General features: G+C 42.3%; 1 protein-coding gene across 9 annotated transcripts in view; it reads right to left on the bottom strand.

Annotated features, from left to right (window-relative positions):
- Positions 1-14,911, bottom strand: part of LRMDA (leucine rich melanocyte differentiation associated) — a 1,037,699-nt gene that overhangs the window by 423,296 nt on the left and 599,492 nt on the right. The window lies entirely within an intron of this gene.

Genomic DNA, 14,911 nt, shown 5'->3' with positions numbered 1-14,911 from the left:
CTTTCCATCCGAACCTCTAGTGATAATGCTATCCTTGGTTGGCAAAGGTAAAATGTACTCTATATCCTGAAAAACAGAGGATCCTGAGAAGCTTCTTTTGCCCTCAACACTCCAAATTCTCCTTTTTAGAAGACTCCAGAAGAATTTCTCCTAATCTTGAAACTCATAGAAGATCATAAATAAATGGCAACTTCCCAGTACAGACTGAGAAACCATGACCTTAGAAAGTCTACTTCCTTCCTTATAGCATGATTGTGTCCCTGATTGAGGGCAGATCTGTCTCAACACTTTTTAAAAATATGAATATTTTTCCTTCCCATTGGTCATAGATAGCATAAATTTCCATTAGCCATGACAAAGGCAGATAACCTGCCTTACAGGAGAAAGACAGCAGAAAGGCTGAATGCATTGTCATTTTCCTAGAACTTGAAGATCTCCAGCTGTTTGTAGTACATCTCAAAATTTCACCCTGCTAGAAAAGCTTGTTTTAAATAAAACTGAGGTGAAATATAATTTTCTTCTTAAAATACTTCGGTCATCATGAGTTCTGAGTTTGAGGATAGTGGCTTGGCCCAGAAGCTCTCCCACAGTTTACAAAAGCAAACACGGCTGGTGTGAAGACGTGAGCTGCTTCGTGCCATATACACCAAAACAAATGGAAGGCCAAGGCCAAATTCCTGCCTCCAGGGAGTGTGGAGGAAGTCTCGGTGATGTGGAGCACAAAGGAAAGTGAACTGTGGTCCTAAACTAGGTCACATCAACCTAGTCCCCCATCAGGCAGATTTGGGACCATCTCGAAGCTAAACACATAACCTTCTTTTCTTTCTACTCCTGTGTGTAGATAGATCATATCCTTTTTGCACAGTAGATCACAAATATGATGCAATGGCTGGCCCTTGAAAAAGTCATAGCCCACCCTGGGAGGCGAGGACTGGACTGAGTTCCCAGGTGGACCCTCTGGAAGAGCTACCGTCACTATTTTGTGCCTATAGAAGGAACTCTACAGACTGGCCAGATTTCTCAGGCTTTCCTTTCCTGAACCATGTCTTCACGTCCCGAGTCCAGAAATCCCCAGAACAGCCAAGTTATAGGTTACATAACAGCAAAGCACTGGGCCAAGAGGAGACCAGAGTTCTGATCCCATTTTCATTTCTTTCTGGAATATGCAGTGAATCCCACTACCTCTTTACCTCAGTATTCCCATTGGTGAGACAAGGTGCTACCTATTCTGCCTTTTATTGGTATTGTGAGGATCAAATGAGACGATAAGTGTGCAAAAGCTTCCAAAATTAATGTCTCTCCATTTTCATATTCAGGATTTTGAAATGAAAATAATTAAAAAGAAAATAAAAACAGAAAAAGGAAGAAAGAGAAAAAGAGGGAGAGTGAGACAAAATTGTACTGAGCCTTCATTTTGTGCCATGCCTCAGGATAAGTGCTTTATAGACATCATTTTCTTTAATCCTTTAATGCAACAACCCATATTTTATTAGCCCCACTTCAGAGATGAGGTAACTGAGGCACTCACTTACACAAAGTCACAAAGCAAGTGGAAGGGCCAGGACTCGAATCCAGGTCATTGAACCCTAAAACCTGGGTTCTACTGCATGTCACCACCATATCCCCAGAAATCACAAAGACCAGAAGCTTCAGGTACCACCTCATGAGCCTGAGGGTCTGTTCACATGATAGCAGCACAGTCAGAGAGAGATCCTCAAAGACAGATGCTCTAAGTTTCTTCATCCATTTGATAGATGAGGAATCTGAACCCCGGAGGGAGAAACTTTCCCAAGAACACCCAGGGGTTGGCTGTTACAGTGCAAGTGAAATACAAGCTCTCAGTGCAGTGAACATTGGTTGCTGTCCAAAAGACATGTCCTATTCTTTCTGGATACTCAGCGAAGCAGCTGTATTAGTTTACTCGTGCTGCCATAACAAACACCGCACCGGGTGGTTTAAACAACAGAAACTTACTTTTTCTCAGTTCTTGAGGCTGGAAGTGTAAGATCAAGATGATACGGCCTCTCCTTGACTGGTAAATAGCTGCCCTCTGCATATGGTTGTCCCTCTGTGCATGTATACCCCTGGCATCTCCTTGTGTGTCCTAATTTCCTCCTCTTAAAAGAACCACATTCATACTGGATTAGGCAACCAGCCCTAACAACCTCATTTTCATTCAATCACCTCTTTAAAGGTCTTATCTCCATATATGGTTAAATTCTGAGGTATTGGGACCTAGAGCTTCAATATATGAAGGGGTGGGGGTAGCAGTAATTCAGCCCCTAACAGCTACATTTCCCAGACTCTCCTGCAGTTATGAGTGTTCATCTGACGGGATTATGGCCAGTGGAACAGAGGTGATGCATTTTACCCTAAAAGCGGGCCCATATATCATTCAGACAATTCCCCACACTCTTGCTATTATTGCTCCTTCCATTGTTTCCATGAAGCTAAGAACTCCAAGACCCAAGAAAAATGGAGAGCCATTGGATAAAAGGAGCCTAGGTCCCTGACTGGGCACTCCTCACTGTCTGTCCAGATAGTTTCAGTGCATTGAGAGTGACTAGGGAGATGTTTGTTATAGGAGTTAGCCTCTCCTGACTAATACACCCAGCCCCTCAACCAGTGTTCTTTCCATTAAATACCACGGGTCCATGAATATTACCAAAAATGAGAAGTAAAATAACAGATTGGCACCAGTTCCAAGGTCAATAAGCAACCGAGGTGGGCTGCAGAAAAATGACAGGAAAAAAATAGCCCTTTTTTGGGGTACAAAGCATCTCCATGAGCACAGACCTCTAGGACCTCCTCTCATAGACTCTCATGGGGTCTCCTGGCTCCTCCTCCCTACAAGGCTAATAAATGAGAGGGGGAGGTAGGGTGCACATGACAATGATCCCTTTCTTATTTAAACAGACCATTTTTCTCCCCAATAAATGCTTTTTTTTTGTCAGCTCAAATAGTCCCCTTTGATAGAAACCTGAAAATAATTAGCCTTAATAGCTCTGCTGTGAATAATGTGCACAAGGAGGAGGTAGATGTTAATAGGAACTTTCCACTCCAAAACTAAGTCACCCTCTCGGCCTCCCTCCCCAAAAAAGAAATATAACAAGAAAAAGATTATAGGTTTAGCACTACTTGGGAATAAATGTATATTTGAAATAAATGTATGAAATCCTTTAAAAACAGCACATGCTGAAAACTTCATATTTAGTTTGATTTGCTTTCCAAATCACACAGACTGCACAGTTGCATACAATCTTTAAACAAGTACAACCCCTGAGAAGTGTGGATAGATTTAAGAGAAATAAAAGCACGATCAGCCAGCTTGTAATCTTCTTTTCTCTTTTTTCCTCCCCAAAGCTGCATTAAATTGCCTATTGAGAACAATAACATATTTGTGCTTTTATAGGTAGATGATTGGTATTATGCAAAGATTTGGCTAACAGTCTAAAGGCACATTCACACTGATCAGGAGTGCATGCTGCTAATAATTTTTGGGATGCTCTAGGGAACCCGTAATTCCCTGGGACTATAACCTAGCAGGTCAATGCAGGCTTTGTGGGAGCTCCTACAGATTCTAAGCCTCTTTCCCAGAACTATACCAACCAATCAGACCTGGGGAAGCCCATTCCCAAAGAAAGCTTTGGAAATGTTAAGTATCCCTTTTGCCCTACATTCTTCCTTCAGCCAGGTAGAGGTGATGACCCATCCAGTCTGGACAGGTGACCGAAAATGGCAGCTGGGCATGTTTCTGCACAACTTAAAGCTGTCTATATGTCCACACCCTGGGATCCAATAAATCCATTCCTGGAAAATTATCCTAAGGAAATAATTTAAAAGAAACACACTCTGAGACAGAGTGGCACACATCCACATCCACCTACCCACTCACCTCCCTCCACACACAAGTAACAGTAAATTATACATAAGATTAAAGTATAGACATGGTAGGGAAATGGTTTAGTAACGGATGGTCCTTTCATCAATTTGATGAAGAACTGCACAGTCCATAAAAAGAATAAATTTAAGGACTATGAAATAGCACAACACAAAAAAAAATTAGGTAAAGGCAGACAGCATTAAGCACACATATAATATCTATAGAAAGGGATATGGTTTAGAAGGGAACAGAACATAATGAAAAGTCACAGAGTTAGCATGTAGGGAATACAGTTAAAAGATTTTCTTTGTTAATTTCCCTTAATGGGATCATAACATTGTTTTAAAAAACATATAAAAATAAAATGAAATGAAATGAAATGGTCCCTGGGCCTTTTAATCTTTGATTACCATGTATATGCCGGAACCCTGAGATTCAAAGCCAAGCTCAAATATAATTTATAATTCCCCTTTTAGGAAATTCAGCAATTACTTCCTAAGGAAGTTTGTGAAGGGGGGTAATATTTGGTTGCAGGGACAAACATAATCAGATCGTTGCCAGACTGTCTGTTTCATCTGACACCCAGAAAAAGAAAGTTGTACATAAGCATCTAGACACATGGAATTCAGGAAGCTCCATTACAAAACTGCACCACAGAGAGATCTGTTTACACACACACACACAAAGACACACACACACACACACACACACACACACACACACACACATAGGTGCAGCAGCAGCACTAAAAGAACTTCTGTTGTCATGCATACAACTTACAAGAATAACTCACATTTTCTACAAACCGGAAACCCAAAAGAAAAGGCTGTATTGCACACCTCACGGGGACCTCCAGGAACAGCTAAGTGACACTGGCCATCAGCATGGCTCCTGCTCCCCCTGAACCAATTAAGTCTTTCTGTCATTTCTTACGTGCTCATTCATGCCTTAGAGAGGTGAGTGAGGCAGGGAGATTCCTCCTCTTTCTCCATGAAGCTCACACTGATTTCTGGCTAAGTGGCTTACCTCTTTTTAAGTGCTGTCCTAGAGAAATAATAGAACGTCACTGCAAGAAGGAACCTGAAGATTTCACCTATACTACTTTTTTATTAAATCTTTTTTTTTTCCTCAAAAGAATTGTTTCTCTTTACTGAGCACCTACTATGTGCCAGGCACTGTCTTTGACACCTAGCATGCATCTGTTTCTTATCGTCATAACAAACTTGCATGGCAAGTGTGGTCCCCTGACACATCCTGGGAAAATTGTAGATATGGAGTGGAGTGACTTGCCCAGGGTCACAATCCTTGAAGTGGTAGAGAGAGATCAGAATCCCAATCTTGGGACTCCTTATCCGAAGCTCTCAGAAAAACCATCCCTGCCTCTTTGGCACACTTGGGGGGACTCATCATGAGCGGCTTTTGTGCAGGGGTTATAATTAGTTGTCTGGTCCCAGTTGCTTGCAGGGTAAACAATGTCTGATAAACCCACAACTCTGTAAGTATTTATTACATTGCAACCCAGCTGCCAACTGTCTAACCATTTTAATAAAAAGCTATTTTCTAAGGTTTATGTTTTATTGCGTGTATGACTCCCTTATTGGTTAGCATTTTGGAGTTGTGGAAAAGGTTATGAATTTAGAAACTGGCTGCATTCATATCATATTTAAAACTTAATGCTATTTTATTAAAGACATATGGGCCTCCAAAGTACACATATTAAATGTCATGTAAGAAAAGTAGCAGTTTAAATCATGGTCAAATTCATTTTTGACGTGACTCCTGAGGCTTCCCAAGATCTGAACTATTTCTTTGTAAATCTGGCAGTTTAACCACACTCATAAATCACTTTCAAAGCATATTATTTCTTAATTTTACTGCATTAGAGAGCGTTTGGCCTACACAGTGAACTGTTTGTAGCAGTTATGTGAACAAAGTTGCACATTTAGTCATATAATGTGCAAGAGGAGAGAGGAGGGGAAGCGAAGAAGGAAGAGCTTTTCATTCTTCAGTCTGTTTTACTTACTCCTTCCATTTTTACCTAAGCAAATGCAGTTCCAAGCATTTGGATTAGGCCTCTGTAAGCTCAACGTGCATAAGTCACCAGTTAGTACTGAGGGTTTTTGGAATACAAGGAAGACAAAACAAATTTGTAACTGAATCTTTTCCAAAACATCCCATGACTAAAAATTACAATGGGTACAGAAGTTAGACATTTTTAAAAAAATTATACTTAATTGAAACAGATTTTTAAGTGTATGTCTTTGGGTAATAATACAGCTCTTGGCCATTTTCTAATTATCCTGAGATCCAGTATCTCAACCTGGGGTTTTCAAAGCCCTTCTCATGATGAGATAATATTTTCTGGACATGTGTAAGGACTCCTTGGATTTCACTGCCTGGATTTCTCCATTTTACTATGGGGTAGAAGGAGTGGGCTCCAATGACAAATTCCAGGATCTTACCATTGGCCTTGATTTCTAGGTTCACCCATGGAGTTGAAGGGGGATTAAGAGAGCTGAGTCCGAGGTCACACAGACAAAAGGGCTTAAGGATTTATCTCTGCACCAGGCATCCTTCTCCCAACTTGGGGCCTGTGCTGAGACTCCTTTGCTTCAGGTGCCGTCCACTTGGGACTACAGCACTGCCGTCCTGTTTCTAGCAGTGACAATGGAGTGGCCTCGTCCTCCACATTACACTCACTTTTCTTGTGCCTCTTTTCCCCCTGACTCTGTCTACCATCCCCATAAAAACAAACAGGACTTACTCGGTGCCTGGGGGGACCCTCAAAAGGAGGGGCCAGGGCCTCCCTAAGATGATCCTGAGGCCTTCTTTCTCCTGTTGTATTCCCTTTTGATAGGGGTTTTACTCTCAACAGAAGGGAGATGTTTAGCAAAAGCCTTAGAAACCTTTCATTTAAGTTAAAATTCAGTTAAGCCACCAGAAATATAGGGGCAATACCTCCTCTGTGGACTGAATTATGTCCCCCAGAATTCATAGGTTGAAACCCTAACCCCCAATGTGACAGTATTGAAATAAAATCTTTAGAAAGTAATTAAGGTCAAATGAGGTCAAAAGGGTGGAGCTCTGGTCCAATAGTACTGTGGCCTTATAACAAGAGGAAGACAGGTCAATCTGCACACACTCTCTCTCTCTGTCCCCTAGCAATGTGAGGGCACAGCAAAAGAACAAGCCGTTAAGAGGGCTCTCATCAGAACCAGACCATATTGGTATCATGGTCTGGACTTTCAGCTCCCAGAACTGTGAAAAAGTGCATTTCTCCTCTTTAAGCCACTCTGTCTATGGCGTTTGATATGGCAGCCTGAGCTGGGGGCACCTCAAGCCAAAATTACCTTCCCTGTGTTCACCCACACAAACCAGTGACACAACAGTGCCACAAAAAAAAGGAACTGCTTTGAAATTACACAGCTACATACCAGAGACAGTTAGCTCCTTGTACATATTATCTCATTTAATTTTCACAACCAACATGGGAAGGAGGCCTGGCCTGTCCTGTGTTAATGACAGAGAAATGGACAACAGAAGGGAGAAGTTCAGCCTTTAATCCAAACTCAACCTGAAACATAGAATGGGACTGGCCTCTAAATGGAACAGCAAATCTGACAAGAGCCCATGAGCAAAGTAAGAATCATACGTTTCCCACAGAATACAATAGCCAATAAATTCAGATTTTAAACTTTCCCAAAAGAGCAGCTGGAAGCAACTCCTTGAATCATGTCAAGAACAAAAGTAAAGGTTGGGTGGTAGGGAGGAATGAATAAAAATGGGCCAAAAAAGGCGCAGGAGAGGCCACTAAGCCAGATAGCCTCTGTGACACTTCAAAATGCCAACAAAATCCAAGTGATTTACTTCTAAACTTCACTCACAAATTAAAAGCTTCATGGAGTAGAAGTTCCACTTAAAATTTCCCACTTTAAAAAAAAAAAAGAAAAAAGAAAGAAAGAGAAGAAAAAAAAATTACAGCTTTGGAGCCTAGACAGAGAGCATTAGTTCACTGCTGAAAAGAAATAATGAGTTCTAATTCAGGTAATGTAGCTCAAAATTTACTGCCATATTTTAAAATGCACATGAAAAATAAAATTATCCTAAAATGTCCTTGGTGAAAAGGCTGAGTGTAATTGCTATCACTGACAATAGCATTGAACTTAGCTAAATTAACATCAAAGGAAGCCCCAATTACAGAGCATCTGTGCATTATTGATGGTGCCCTGTCTGTTAATATAAGACACTCTACTGTAAGGAGCAGAAAAGCAAATAAAAGAGCTAATTGTACCACCAGCCTTCAGGGACCCTAAGGGCAGACCTGCCCTATCATGCTTGTGAAACACCATTTTGCCTGGTCAGAGGGCCAGGGAGGATGCCTTTGGAGCCAGATTATGTACACGGGCTGCAGAAAGAAGCCATGGCAACCAGGAGTTGACAGAGCCATGGAAAGGCAAAAACACACTTCCCCCAGAGTTGTTCCCAACTCACAAGCTGGACCCAGCAGGTACCTGAGGAAGTAGATGGCCCTAGAGATCTGGACGGGGAGAAATAAGCTCTCTGGAGAAACAGGCAGTGGACAGGTATCCTAACTCTTCTTTCTTATAATAAGAAACTCCTTCTTTTTACTCATCAAGGAGCCCTTTAGGGCAAAAGACACCTTTAAGGGAAAAGGTAATTTATTTAATAAGAAGCTCTCCTTTGAGCATCTGGCTCCTTGCTGAACCCAACTGTGTTGAGGATAGAATTGCCATTACTGGAGCTCATACTAATACCTATGTATGCCTTCTTGGCTCTCACCTGGATGATCTCCAAAAAGTATGCATTAGCCACATTTAGACAAACAGATCACATTTTTATTTCAATCAAACTTTGTGAAGACTTTGGCCTCTATTCAAGTTGGATAACCTAAGAGTATCCCACTACTTTATCCTATCTACTACTGTGCTTCTTAGGCTTTTGGGGACAATGAAAACAACAAGTCAATGTTAAATAATAGAGACATTCCTTCCATCACGAAGCTTATGTGAGTTTTCTTTGCTATCTTCTTAAAGTTCACTCTTCTTGTCTGCTGTTAAGAGAGGGATTGTATTCCCTCCCCAAATTGATATGTTTAAGCCATAGCTCCCTGTAGCTCAAAATGTGATTATATTTAGAGACAGAGCCTTTAAAGAGGTGAATAAGCTAAAATGAAGTCGTTAGGATGGGTCCTAATCCAATATGACTAGTGTTTTAATAAGACACTGAAATCTGGACACACAAAGAGATAGTGGGACGTGTACACAGATAAAGAATACCAATATGAGGGTGCAACAGGAAGGCGGCCATCTGCATGCCAAGCAGAGAGGCCTCAGAAGAAATCAATTCCCACCAACACCTCGATATTGGACATATAGCCGCCAGAATGAGAAATGAATTTCTGTTGAAGCCACCCAGGCTGTGGTATTTTGTTACGGCAGCTCCAGCAAACTAGCACATCTGCTATTAGTTGTAGGCAGTTTAGAAATAACCAGAACTCATGAGCAGAAATTAGGACCATGCCATCTTCATTTTATCCTTTTTCCTTAGCCATAGAATTATAAATACTATTAACATAAATCAAAGTTAACTTCAGAACAATGTTCATGATTTTTCCCCAGTGGGCCATCCATCCAGCAGGCTTTCCTGCCTGGGGGTTCGGGCTCTACCATCTTATGTTTCCATGGCCCCAGAAGGGACTTTCTAAGCAAGGGAGAGCTTCATGAAGCCACAGAGTTCACAAGGATAGAAAGCAAGGTCCTGGTCTCACTTAGGGGTAGGGACACTGATGCTTTCCTGATGTCCCTTCACTCAGACCGCAGTTGCTAGCCTTTTTTCTGTTCCTAAACAAGCTGCCTCTGTATTTCCAACCCACTTCTTCTCATTCCTGGGCTCAATCACCAGGCTCAAAACAAAGGATTACTGGTGTGACGAGTGGCAAGTAGAATAAAGCATGTTAAAGCTAAGGTGTTGTTCAAGCTCACCAATGCATGCGTCACGGGGGAGCCCCTCCCTGCCAAGCCCTGACACTGTACACAGAATGCAGCATAAGGTTAGCTTGGAACACACATAACTTGAATGCGGCACCCCAAGTGTATTCTAGGAGAATCTACTTTCTTAAGGAAGCATCTTTTTCTCTCCTCTTTTCTTTCCTCTCGAGCTAATTTATAAAAATAACAAAAAACCTAAATTGCAAAAGCAAAATACCAGATACTGTCTTCTCAAGTGGATCATAAAAATGTCAAGCTGTAAAGGCACAGTTTGTAGATATAATCAGCTATAAGGGCTCTGTATCAATCATTACCAGAGATCCCATGAGTAAGGACTTTTCATAACCCACTTAAGAAGGCTTAAATTCACTCCTTAAAACTGAGGCAACTAATACCATAGTGGACAGAGTCTTTTGGGTAAGAAAATGTCAAAGAACTTTTTAGAAAGCCATGGATCCATTTCCAGGGAAGTTAGTGCTGGATCTCTGACAGCCATCTGCTTCTTCCTGATCCCAGAACCTGAGCTGCTTGCCACCATTCAGACCTGTTCCCAAAGTCCGAGGGAGAGAGCTCTCAACCTCAGTTTTAACCTATGTGGCCATCTGAGCACCAATAGCGGCCTGGGTGCTTTGAATGCTGGGAAGCTCCAGGCCAGTGGCTGTTCTCTCACAGATTTCTACAACATCTGTTCTGCACAGAGCAGTACTATTCCCTCTCCCAGCACGGACATACCCATACCTTACTCCCATTTCAAACCTTGCCAAAGTTCCTCCTCATCCTCAAGTTAAACGGCAAACCTGGCCTAAGAAACAGAGCCGTCCATAGCTCATCTCCTGCAATTCTCTGCCTAGCCCCTGCATTTCACCATGATGGGCTGGGGGTGGGGGGTAGAGAGTGGTCAGAAGATCAAGATGGTAATTACAAAGTTACCTCTGGCTCCCTTCCATATCCTGGCCTTCCTACTGTTTTACACCTGTGTCCTATCGTATTTTCATGTCTGTTAATGAAATTTAAGACACATAAGGGAAAGACCGTGCACTTTGGAGCCTTAGGCAGACCCAAGGAAGAACCTGATTCTACACTGCTCTGTAATTTTAGGTGATATAAATTCTCTGATCATCAGTTTCCTTATTTGTATGTTCAAGTTCAAGGAGAAATACAGAGATAATATTATAAAGTTACTGACACAATATCTAGTACACACTGAACACAACACGCACCAGGCATTATACATTACTCATCTATCAGAAAAGTTTCAACACATCTAATAATGTACTATTGGGCAGGCAGTCAACCCTTAGGCTGGCCTTGCAATCCTAATTAGTTAAGCATCCAGAAAAACCTATAGAAGTTGGTGCTATGACACCAAAAAAAAAAAAGAAGAGTCCTAGTTAAAAGCCCTGGTTCAAGTGGCCAGAGAAGGACCAGAGGTCAGGATCCTTGGATGGATGGCCTACCTATTTAGAGATTCCTGTAGCAACAGTACTCAAAATCCTAGTGGCTTATAAGAAACTATTTCTTATGCAGAGCTCTGTGGTTGGCTGCGGTAGATGTGCATCAGGCTTCAAGTTAGGTTCGGGCCTGCTGAATGTGTGTTTCGTGTTGTTTTCATAGCAAGTGGCAGACATGCAAGAGGACTGAGTGGAAACACATGGTACCTCATTAGGCCTTGGCCCAGAATGGGCATGCTGTCACTTCCACTCACATCCCATTGGCCAAAGCATGGCATGGCCAGTGCCAAACTCAATGGGATGGGGAAATAAAAAGAAATACGCAGTTTTAGACAAATAGTGAAATCTACCACATTTGTTCCAACTGTGAAGTTCCAGAGGCTGTACAATGTATCCTAGGGATCTAATCTCCTGAAAAGTGCCACTTACTTCCATGATTCTCTATGTATGGCTCTGTCTAAGGATCTGTGGACAAAAGTGAGCAAGGTAGAGGGAGGCCCGGAGGCAGAGCGTGGAGCTGGGCCACTGGGATGCAGTGAAAAGAGGTCTCGTGAGGCACTGGGCCTAATAGGGAGTGATACCTGCTCTGTGCTCAGCACCTGGCCAGGCCCTGTAGGCTTGCAGGAGACAATCTGCCTTCAGCACCAGTACTTCTATCTCACTTTCCTTCTTCCCTCTTTGGATATCAATTCTCCATCCGTAGGGCTTTGCCAGGGCACAGGAGATACAACTTTCCTGTCTACCTCTGATTGCAGAGGGATGCTGTCCAAAAGCAAGGCAATGACAACATACCAAAATTGCCTCCAAAGAACAGTACTCTGAAAGCTTTTACTGGAGATCCAAGATGCCATGGTGCTAAAAATGGAGCAATATAAAGTCCTTCCCCCCACTCCCAAATGAATGTGGCAAACTGCAAAACCAGGAAGAAGAAAAAACAAACAGACTGCAAACTTTTGGCTTCTGGTTTTGTTTCTAAACACATTGCCCAAGCATCTACTAAAAAATAAGTTAATTTAAAAACTTTCCTCCTTCAAAATTTACTATAAAGTACCTGAAAATAGAATCTAAATATGTCTGTAGGCAAGAAACATCTGCGTGAAAACAGAAAAGAACCATAAAACGCTATCATATTCAGAAAATAAACTGACATTTTTAGTTTTCTTCTGAATATTTGGCATGGTAGAGAACTTTCAACATATATTAGCTTATCATCTCTTTAACTGATGTATACGTGGTTTACAGTATTTATTCATAGGCATACCCTGGCTTTACAGAAAATATGTATTTCTGAAAACAGGGAGTCTAGAGTAAATGTTAGTAATTACAATTGATTTTGAGGTAGCGCCTGATAACCTGCTACATGTTTGTGACTGAGCTAGAAGGACATTTTGGAAGATACAAAAGACATACATGCACAAGGTAACACCTAGGGACGAACGAGACTAGGCATCAAAACAAATAAATGGAGCAAGGCACTAGGCAGTGCACACAAAAAAATAGAATGGCAGCTAAGACCAGAAAAGTCTCATTTAAACCATACGCAGATTTGTGGAGCACCTCGATATGTTTGCTGCGGAAAGCTACTTTTTACCTCCCACAAGCCCTCATACGAGCAGGTGGTTTCCAGGAATGCTCAGCACACCATGCACTGTGACAGGGAGCACCAGCCCAGATTCCTGCTCTCCCCAGCAATACTGCCTGTGGAGAAGCCCAGGCCCAGCGCTCACAGAGGCCACAGGTTTTGCCATCCTAAGTAATCCCAGGGTAAATCCTTTGGAAAACAAATACGCAACCCAGAATGTCTCCTTCCTGCCGATGCACAGATTCAAGTTATTACATTTTTTTAAGGCAGGGGTCCCTTTCCTGCTTTTCCAGGGGACCATATTGAAGCAATAAAAAAAAAAAAGGACCACCTTTCATGATGGATCTCCCAAAATGCTCTATTGTTCCCAGTTCATTCTTTTGACGAGTGTTGGCTGAGCCTCTGCATGAGACCAGGCACTGGGGATTCGGGGGCAATAAAAACAAGCAAAGTTCCTGCCCTTGTGGAGCCAGCATCCCCGTGGTCCAGGAGGTGCTTCATTCTGACAAAAGGCTGGCTTCCCAAAGCTGCCATTCCCTATCTTTATCCCTGGTTGCCTTTTGTGTGTGTGTATGGGAATCCAAAAATGTAGACACAGATGAAAGAAACTAAAGGGAACTAGGGAGTTCGGTCCTAAAGCCAAATGTAAGGAGCAGGACTGTGCAGCGAGGCCATGGAAGGAGGTGATCCTCAGACCCAGATAACTTCCAACTTGCAGTTTAAGGTCAGGAATTTAAAAAACAAGATTCCCAGAAAGTACATGTACTCTGAAGTTTATTCCTTTAACACATCACATCTCCCTCTTTTCCTCTTCTTGTCTCACTCCTCTGTCTCTTTCTTTCTCACTCGCTCTCTCAGTCTCTCTCTCTTACACACATACATACACACACACACACACACGCCCTACACAGTTTCCACCTCACAAAAAAAATACCCAAATATATACACACACACAAATATACAAACCATACCAAACTACACAAAGACACACATACGCATGACAGGAAACCCAGGCATCACATATTTTCAAGGACATGCTGACACTCACAAACATACCGATTACCTTCTCTTACCTATAACAGAATGACCATAATTACAAGCAAAAGTACACACATGTCAAAACACTTTCTAACACAGGCTGTGATTCTCAGTCCAGCTGCCCCTGTAGCTGCTCTCCGCATTGCTTCTATAAGGTTCTGAAGATTAAACAGTTGGTAGCCAACTTCATATACATGCCTGTAAACAAGAGGGCTCAGCTTTAAATAATTATGTCAGAGAAATGACAACTGTGCCCTTTGCCAGAACAGGGATGAATAATTACAAAGCCAGGACATAATTAAGCAATTCTGACTGTTGGATTCTTGAGCTGTCTGATGTGTAGGGCTGGCACGTCCGCCATGCACACCCTTCTGGACAGGCCTCACACCCCTTTGATTTATGTTTCCTGATGTGGCAAGGGGGATCATGATCTGGTCACGGGAGTCTCTTTGACTTTCCTTGGGAGTCTCAACCTTCTCTGCATCTACGTTGGTCCTCTCGGCATTGAGAATGCCATGATTATGTGGCCAATATTTGCAAAAGACACATATTTTCTTTAAAATTCCAGGAAATGAGCACAGCCTAGCTGCTGTAGGTCCCTATACTAACAACACACACGCATGTGCATGCACATGCGCACGCACACAGACACACACCAGTCTAGAAGAGTCCATTGTAACATTAGCTATCATTTCGCTAATGAATGATGGCATCCTTCTGTAGGACAATCAGAGCTCAGACAGAAAGCAGCTTTTAAACAACAAGAGACAAAAGGCAGCAACAAAGGGGAAGTGTGTCATTGTGAGAGAAGGCGAGAGAGGACTTGCACTCAGGCGCCAGGGCCTGCCAGGTACCAAACCAAACCTCTGTGACATAGGGCTTTATTAGTTCCTGGATGACTTTGCATTTGCGTCAGCCGAGAACACCCAGACTGCCTGTTCCCTACCTC

Source organism: Hyaena hyaena, unplaced genomic scaffold, assembly GCF_003009895.1.
Source record: "Hyaena hyaena isolate Hyena2069 unplaced genomic scaffold, ASM300989v1 scaffold_97, whole genome shotgun sequence".
Taxonomy (NCBI): domain Eukaryota; kingdom Metazoa; phylum Chordata; class Mammalia; order Carnivora; family Hyaenidae; genus Hyaena; species Hyaena hyaena.
The sequence above is the reverse complement of the archived record's forward strand: the minus strand, read 5'-3'. Positions and strand labels throughout refer to the sequence as shown.